The sequence below is a fragment of the Physcomitrium patens genome, chromosome 2, assembly GCF_059467195.1.
Source record: "Physcomitrium patens ecotype Gransden chromosome 2, ASM5946719v1, whole genome shotgun sequence".
In the NCBI taxonomy this organism is placed as follows: Eukaryota; Viridiplantae; Streptophyta; class Bryopsida; order Funariales; family Funariaceae; genus Physcomitrium; species Physcomitrium patens.
This window is the reverse complement of record NC_143411.1, coordinates 8,177,875-8,187,229: the sequence shown is the minus strand read 5'-3', so window position 1 is coordinate 8,187,229 and position 9,355 is coordinate 8,177,875. Positions and strand designations below refer to the sequence as shown.

At 31.6% G+C, this 9,355-nt stretch overlaps 1 pseudogene across 1 annotated transcript; it reads left to right on the top strand.

Moving 5' to 3' along the window:
* Positions 1 to 1,685: 1,685 nt before the first annotated feature.
* Positions 1,686 to 3,986, top strand: LOC112278859 (pyrophosphate--fructose 6-phosphate 1-phosphotransferase subunit beta pseudogene; annotated as a pseudogene). Its single transcript, XR_016499056.1, has one exon. The product of XR_016499056.1 is annotated as a pyrophosphate--fructose 6-phosphate 1-phosphotransferase subunit beta pseudogene (transcript).
* Positions 3,987 to 9,355: the final 5,369 nt, after the last annotated feature.

The following is a 9,355-nucleotide window of genomic DNA, read 5'->3' as shown; positions in this document are numbered from 1 at the left end:
TCTAAGTTAATAGATAGTTTTTTTTATTCTTTCTTATAACCTAGTTTTTTTAATATTCTTCCTATACTTCTTTTTCAATTTAATTAAAAAGAATAAAAGAATGTCCAAGTTAAAAAAAAAAATCTTATTATCAAATTTTAATTCAAATTTTTTTTAGAGGATTCTTAATAATATTATATCAGTAGTGTTAAATCACTAGCTAACTAGTTTATTATTAAATAAATTTTTTTAAAAAAATCAATTGATTTTATACGTTTCTAGGTAAATTTTTTTTTTTAAGATAAATATTCAATAAGATAAATGCCATCAATTTCACAATTTTTAAATTAAAAAAAAAACTAAAATGATTCTTGTAAAGAATGGTTAGTTGTCTTTGCAATTTAGATTGTACAACTTTGGGCTCTCAAAATAGCTCATAGGTTTCTTTTTAATCAAGTTGCATATAATGAGTGGTAGAAGGGCAAGTTCTACTTATCAACTTAATTAAGGTCTTAGCAAAAATAATCAAGTTAAAATTCACAAATAAATTCTTATTTTTGCAATGTTAAATCAAGATTAACAAAGTATTAGTAAATGGATGATAATTATAGTGATAAAAAAATAATTATAATATTCAATAGTAGGCTTTTTGTTCCATTAGTGCAAATTTTTATGGTTAGTAGGAAGAAAAGAGCCTTTGCCATGTTATCTTGTTCATGTCACACTACATCTGGCTTGACTATCTACTTCAACTTATGGCCTTATCCATATATTCCTTGAACATCTTCTTCAACAATGGATGTCTCTATGCCTACCATAATTCTATCTACATAACATCCTTCAACCATAGCTATGGCCTTTTTCTAAACTCTTTCAACCATAGCCATGACCTTTCACAATCCTCTTGATTATAATGCTCTTAAAATACATTTTTTTAAAAATACAAATAGTTTTTGTTATTATGAATTAAAATATTTAGGAATATTAAACATCAATCAATAGACACCAAAGGTATTGATAAATGACAATTTCTCTCACTTTATAATATGTTTGGTATGTAACATGATTTTTAATTAAAAGTAACATCTTGGTAAAAAATAATTTTGATTGATTAGATACAATAGATAATGACATCATGATTTTGTGACAACCATTCCCATCATTAGAAGGCGGGGGATATCACAGCGGGATGTTGCGGAGCGCAGCCTAACAGATGGGCAGAACGGTCCATTTTCGACCAGAATCGCCTGTTTTGTGATCCCTCCTTCATCTTCATTCCTCACCTCGGTCCGTTCATTCTACAATATTGCGCCGTATTTGGCAATGACGTAAGAGCAGCGGGTGTGGGATTAGATATTCTCCCTCCCGTTCTTCGTTAGATTGAGTAGGATTGTGGGTGTTGAGAAGCTTAAGCCCCATGATACAACTACTCTCGAGCATGGTTTCGTGCTGATGTGGGGTCCAGATATCCAAATTGGAATTCGAATTTATTAAAATGGGTCCAATATCCGTAACATCGGAAATACCGAACCCGGAAAACGAGGTATCTGTGAAATTGGGCTCTCAGAGCAGGAGTTTGCAGACCCAGAGTTTGAGCGAAGTGATCAAGACGACAGTGCCATCTGTGCATCCATCTCTGCAGATGCTCGCTGTGTCTCTCATCCAATCAGAGTCTGATTTCCTTACAAAGATATTCTTCGATTGGGGTCAGGTTTCTCCAAGTGACGTTGCCTCACATATCTGGCTATTTGGTTTCTTGTTTGTCATTGGCTTTGGTAGCATTTTTCGATTGATCTTGTGGGGTTTTTTGAGTGTGTGGAAGTACTACGATTGTTTGTCCGACTTGGGTGGACATGGCAGTTACATCGCAAGCCAATGCCCAGGAGGTCGCGGCGGTGAAGAAAGATGCTGTGAGGGACAAGTCTGTGTACAGCCCTGTGCAGTTGAGTCGGATTGATCATACGCCAACGTTGCCTGCTGTGTTGCAGGGAAATTTCAAGCTTAATCATGGGCCTCCCACGACTGCGGCGGGGCAACCTGAGGAGATCCAGAAGCTATTCCCCTGCCTGTATGGACAACCCTCAGTGCAGCTCGTGGAAAGCGACGCTCCGACATACAACGTGGACCAGAAGCTGAAGGTTGGGGTGGTGTTGTCTGGCGGGCAAGCTCCTGGGGGCCACAATGTGATTGCAGGTTTCTTCGATTATCTCCAGACGCACGCCCCCGGGAGTGTCTTGTATGGATTCAAGGGTGGTCCGGCTGGGATCATGCGAAACAATGTGGTGGAGATTACCGCCGACTTCCTATACCCATACAGGAACCAGGGAGGGTTCGACATTATATGCAGTGGGAGGGATAAGATTGAGTCTCCCGAGCAGTTCCAGCAGGCTGTGGATACCGTGACGAAGTTGGACTTGGATGGTCTGGTGGTAATCGGAGGCGATGACTCCAACACGAATGCGGCTCTTCTGGGTGAGCACTTTAGGGCAAAGAAGGTGAGGACCCATGTCATCGGGTGCCCAAAGACTATTGACGGGGATTTGAAGTCCCCGGAAGTGCCAATTAGTTTCGGATTCGACACTGCTTGCAAGATATATGCCGAAATGATAGGCAACATCATGGTGGATGCACGATCCACTGGGAAGTACTACCACTTCGTTAGGCTTATGGGCAGAGCTGCTTCCCACATCACTCTGGAGTGCGCGCTTCAGACCCACCCTAACGTCGCCATCATTGGGGAGGAGGTGAACGCGCAAAAGAAAACCCTGAGACAAGTTACGAACAGCATCGCGGATATTGTGTGCAAGCGTGCAGTGGCAGGCAAACAATACGGTGTGGTGCTGATCCCAGAGGGGCTGATTGACTTCATACCTGAGATCCAACACCTCATCTCAGAGCTCAACGATATCCTCGCCAGCCAGGGCTGCGACGACCATGGGCACTGGAAGGCTACCCTAAAACCATCCTCTAGGGCGCTCTTCGACTCTCTCCCCCACAGCATTCAGGAGGAACTTCTTCTCGAGCGTGACCCGCACGGCAATGTCCAAGTCTCCCGAATCGAGATGGAGAAGATGTTGATCTCAATGATTGAGACCGAACTCAACGCCCGGAGGCACGAAGGGGGCTACTCCGGCCAATTCAAGGGTCAAGCCCATTTCTTCGGCTACGAGGGCCGATGTGGGATGCCGACCAACTTCGACGCCACGTATTGCTACGCGCTCGGATTCGCAGCAGGAGCTCTTATGCACTTGGGCCAGACAGGACTGATTGCCTCTGTTGCCAATCTCACCGCACCTGCCGCAGAGTGGACCGTGGGCGGAACCGCCCTTACACAGCTAATGGACGTAGAGAGGCGTAAGGGAAGGAATAAGCCCGTGATCAAGAAGGCTATGGTTGAACTTGGTGGCGCCCCCTTCAAGAAGTTTGCGTCTGTACGTGACGTTTGGGCCGTGGAGGACAGCTACGTTAGCCCCGGCCCTATCCAGTTCGCAGGCCCTACTGCTGACGAGACTAACTTTACTTTGAAGCTCGAGCTTGGGGCTTCAGTAAATTTGTAGGTGATGAAGAAGATGTTAATTTGAATGATCTCGCGAGGTTAAGATGTGGATAAGAAGCCCGTTCCTTCAATGATGTTTGTCGAAAGTCAGCTTCGATGCCTCATTGATGTGCATCACAAGCGACTGAGCCAGCCGTTGCACGGTAGATGATGGCGCCGTCGAATTCACTGCTGGTCTAGAATCCTGCCTGAAACTTCTTAGGATTCTTTTCGTTCATGAGAAGGTCAAAATTGATGAGATGTGCTGCTTTGCCGAACGAGCAATTTTGAAGGGAAAGGAACTGGAGCCGTTGCGGTGGTTCTGTTCAGTCTTGAATACAATGTCAGATTATGTGACACACTTCGACATTGTTCTTCTTCATTTGGTGTTGTCATACTGACCCACGAGATGAGGACGTTGTGATATTTTCTCCTACTGATGTTTTTGGAACGAAGCCGTGAACATTGTCAAGTCTTGATTTTTTTATGTGTCGCAGTTCATGCATCTGTTATATTGGACATCTGTAACTTTATTTTTATGTTTGTTTGTGTCTGTGTCGTTGTGTACCTTTTTTATGACGGTCTTTATACTTGACACAGTCTGCAAACTCGTTCCGTCACTGAGCCTGTTGATTTGCAATTGTCCTTCTGGAACTGACTCTAATAATACAGCGAAAACGGAAAAGTTGAGTTTATATTCAGATGGAGTTAGGCAGTAGATACAGTGGGGCTTGAACGCAGAAAGCTGGGGAAGTCGATCATGTAGGGCTGTATTCATGAACGTGGACTGTGTAACCTTAAGACTATGATAGACTTTGAAAGCGTTTCTAGTGCAGACCCTCTTATGAGTCTACTGATATAGAGTAGAATAGCGTGGCTCTCGTGGCACGTGTGTGCACTCAAGTCTGAAGTCCTGCCCCAGTCTCCAGATGGACTCATGTTGATGTGTATTAACCAAAGCATAAGTGGTAGCACTAATTGTTGAGAAGAGTAATGCTTTCTGACAACTCACGAAATAGTTTTGATTGATTCAATTTTTTTAATTGAACGGAGTTATACTAGTAGGAACTAGGTGTGTAGGAGGTAGGATTCATTTGTGAAAGGCTTGTTAGTATGGGTGGAAACAAGTAGAATTGTGTGATAGTGACGCTCTTGCACAGTGAGTTGTGACAATATAATTCAGTTTGTTGTTCAGTGGTTAGAAACTTGAATCATTTCCCTATGAGAATGTGTGCTAGTGGTACTTTAATAACCTGCTTGATAAGCATACCTGCCCAGTTTATGAAGGTATAGTCCAGAACTAATAAGAATATAATCCTACTTGGTTACGTCTATATCATATTATTCAGATTATTAACATCAAACTTTTAAATAACAAAACATTTTTTATTTATACTTCCCTTTATTCTAATTGTACTTGCTTGTATATCCTATCTTTATACTAAGAAACTACTCAAAAATTGTTTGTGCATTAGCTAGTGTAGCATAATATCTAGGTAAGTTGTGGTTATTGACAACAGCTTGAATAGAATATTTATTTATTTATTTTTATTTTTTTCTCTTATTCTAATTATTCTTTATATGTATTATTAAATTTATCTACCTACTATCATAAAATTCATTTTTTTTTTAACATTTTGGGATTGAAAATTAATAAAATTGGAAAAAATATATTATTAAAATTTTATTTTAAATTAACTTTTAATTTTAAGTAATTAATTTTTAAATTTTTATCCATTAAAATTTACTAGTCTTGTATTTGTTAATATTTAGTCACAATAGCATGTTGCAAAGTATTAAATGAGAAGGTGTTTATCACTTTAAATTTTTTTGATTTATTTGAGAGATTACATTTTTTTTTTTTTTTTTTTTTTTTTTTTTTTAATTTAATAGGCATGCATAGTAGAGACAAAGAGTAAATATTCTTTGCTATATTAAATTTTAGTTATTATATTAAACTTGCTAGTAATTTTCTAAAATTCATAGATAAATTATTTTAGATTAATGAAAAAAATGATATCCAATTCAATGTTTTAATTTATCTTTTTTCTTTAAAAACAAGATAAGAGCTTATGTCAAAGATTTAAAATGGTATATGAAGCTCTTAGTTATGTTTTTGGTAACATATTTCTTGAGTGCAGCTTACTTATTCAATGATAAGCTTTAGATTGGTCTAAATGGTGGTTGAGATTTTTCTTGAAGAACAATTAAGCAATCACAAGAATGATGTTCTAAAAGAATATCTATATTTTTTCTTTTAAAAATATTTTAATATTCATATTGATTTGGATTTCCATTTAAAGTTTTTTTTCTATGAAAACTTTGTTGTATAAATAGCAAAAGAAAATCCTTATTTTATAATATATATGAAGATTTTTACATCTAATAATAAGAATTTGGACTTATGATTTTTTACTTGGATAACAAAAGTCTATGTTATGCTATAGAAAAAATTAATGTTTGAAGAAATTGAATCTATTCAAGGATTGCACTTCTAGAGCTATAATAAATATAAAAAACTCTATTGGATGGAGATCTAATAAAACTAAATATTATTAAGCTATTATGACTATTAGTTGCTGCATCTAAAGGAATAGTTTTATAGATATCTTCTAAAGACAACAAACAATCATTTGTGATTACTAAATGTATGGGCTTAGTTTTCTTTACTAAGGATATTTTATATTTTTTAATAAAGTCTTTGTCTATAAATTAAGTTAATGCTTTTAAATTTAATAATATAAGGACTTTGTAATTTTTTGGTCTTAAACAAATATCTATAATAAAACAAGGTAAAGAATCTAAGAAAAAAATAGGACCTTTACTAGTTGTTGTACAAGATTCTAACCACATTGTTACTATTGTAACTCAACAAACTTATCTTTTGATACATGGTTTTCTTTATTAACCATGTTCATTATTTTTTGACTACATTTCTTCTTTGAAAATATTAAATAATGTGATTAGGTTCTTTATAATATAAGCACAATCTTTCTTAATAATGTCAAGTCTTTTGTTTCTTTAAAGAGAGGTTTGAAACATGCCATATCAATTTAATCAAGTTTTGGCCTTTATGAAATTTTTTTTGAAAACCTAAGAATTGTCGTCATGACTTGACTTGTTCTTTTCCAACAAAATATTTATTTTTAGTATCTTTCAAAAAGTTAATTATTACATGCAATAATTTGAGCAATAAATTTTTTTAATAAATTTATTTTTGGTATTATCAATAATAACTCTTTAATATTATCTTTTAATCCATATCAAAATTGATTGATAAATTTTTTGCCATTTCAATCCATGTTACTAGGTTTTGAAATTCAACAACATATATGGTGGTTGAATGTGATTCTTATCTTAAATATAAGAGTTTGATTTTTATTACACTTTTTCAATTATTTTCTTTAAATACAGTTGTAAATACTTTTAAGAATGAATTTAGATTGTAGAGGCATCTTGAATTCTTTTCTATTCAAGATACAAATTAAAAGAGAGTATTTTATGATAGAAGTCCACCTATAAATCTAGCTTGAGTAAATCCATCAAGTATTGAAAAAAAAGCAATTTTATATAAAACTTGACTTATTGTAAAAACTCTCAAATTTTTAATCTTATTCAATTAAACTTCTTCAACATATTGATCCTTGCATCTCTCATTTTTATAGTAGTAAGACTTCTTTGATTCAATTATGAGATTGGTCTACTCGCTCCTCTCAAATGTACAATTTTTTGGTATAAAAATTAAATTTTATTATTGATTTCTTTAAGAAGTATGGAAATAGTACCTCCTTAGTTTTTAGTAGTAATAGTTGAAATTTCTATCCTAGGAAATATTAATAAGCTTATAAAGATCTAAAATAGTTATAAATCTATTTTTACTTCTATCAAATTTAGTATCCATAATTTTTGTTACTATCTCTATAACAAACAACTTTAATAATTCTACAAGTCAAATTAGAGGATAGTGATCCACAATTTCTAAAATCAAATGAAAATTTCTACAAAGAGGGATAGTCTACTCTCTTTGAGAAGAGAATTAATGTTAAAAAATAGAAAATATTAATTTAAACATGAATAGTTTGAAACCTTTAAAATATAATAAAAATAAAAGAAATAATCTACTAATAAATTAGAACTCTTATCAAATTATTAAGGACATAAGTTACAAACAAAATAAACTTCAATACATTCTTTTTTCATTCAAAAAGAGTAGGTATTCACTCAAAAGTAGTATAATATTAAAACTATATTGACTATAGCAAAAGACAAAAAGACTAGAGATTCTTCTAATAAGTCTAAAGATAAGAAAACCATTAACAACAATAAAGATGGCTTCACTTTTGCCTCTATATATACTATCTTACCTAGAAGCTTTGTTATAATGTTCTATAGGACCTCCAACTTGTGTTTAACTTGCAAGACAAGTTTCTTATATGCAAGCTATATGATTAACTTATTGGCTAGGTTTCTAATCTACCAATCAACTACAAATATATATGAAGTCGAATCTACATCTAAGTAACTTCTAAGACGCTTCTCCAAAAGATACTATTAAATCTATTTACATTTAGCTTCTATTTAACTTTTCTTATCTAAATAATTATATATATTTTTAATACTTGGTAATAAATATTTTTTAAATATATTTTCTTATAAATTTTTTACAATTGGTATCAAAGATAAGGCATTAAAAGCTTTTACCACAATATTTTAATCTTATAAGTAGTATACATTAGAATAAGGCCTTGGTTATTTTTAATATAATCAATTATTTTTTTCAGTTGTAAATTTTTGTAGTTTATAAATATTTTTTATTTTTTCTTTTCTATCTATAATAATATTTATATAAATTTTTTATGATAGTTAAATATATTTTTTATTTAAAATTCTTTATTTAATTTTTATAAAGCTATTGATTTATGATTTAAATTATATTTATGATAGTATCAATTGTATCTATATAAGTTTAAATTTTATATTGTAAATGATATTAAATTTCAAAAATTAGATTAATTTTAATATATATTTTTTTCAAAATAAAAATATAATACTAACATGTATATATAAATATATATATATATATATATATATATATATATATGCATATTTTATAATAATAAAAATATTAATTTATAAATTATTTCTTAAATTTATAATGAAAAAATATAAATATATCCATAATATATTGTATTAAAATCAAAAATTATTTTAATATTTTATTGAATATAAAAATTTAATTTTAGAAAAATATCACATAATATGTATATAGAACTTAACTACAAATATTGTTGAAAAAATATCTGTTTTTTCAAAATATAATATTTAAATTATTAATTGTTATTATTTTTATCTTTTGGATATCTAAAAATATATTATTCTTTATAAAAACTTATAAAAATATTAAAAAAAAAATTATAAAAAATTAATATAATATACTATATATATTATAATTAAATTTATATATAATATTTTTTAATTTATTAAATTATAATTTTTACTTAAATTATAATTTAATATAATTAAGATTATAAATAAAATATATGAAGTTATAAAGTAAGTTTAAATATTAATCATTAATCCACTATTTTATTCTTATGTACAAATTTTTAATTTTATAGAAATTGGCTTAAGTCTCTCTCAATCTTTTTAAAACTAAGACTATGCATGTTTATTGTAAATTATGTATTACTAACATCGATTATCTTCTTTATTATAGTTTAGAATAAATTTCTAAAGGCCATAAAATATATCAAATAACTTGCTAAAAATTTCCTATTAGAAAAAAAATATGAAAAAATTAATGCAACAATTTTGCAACTTATAGCATGCAAATGCATTTAA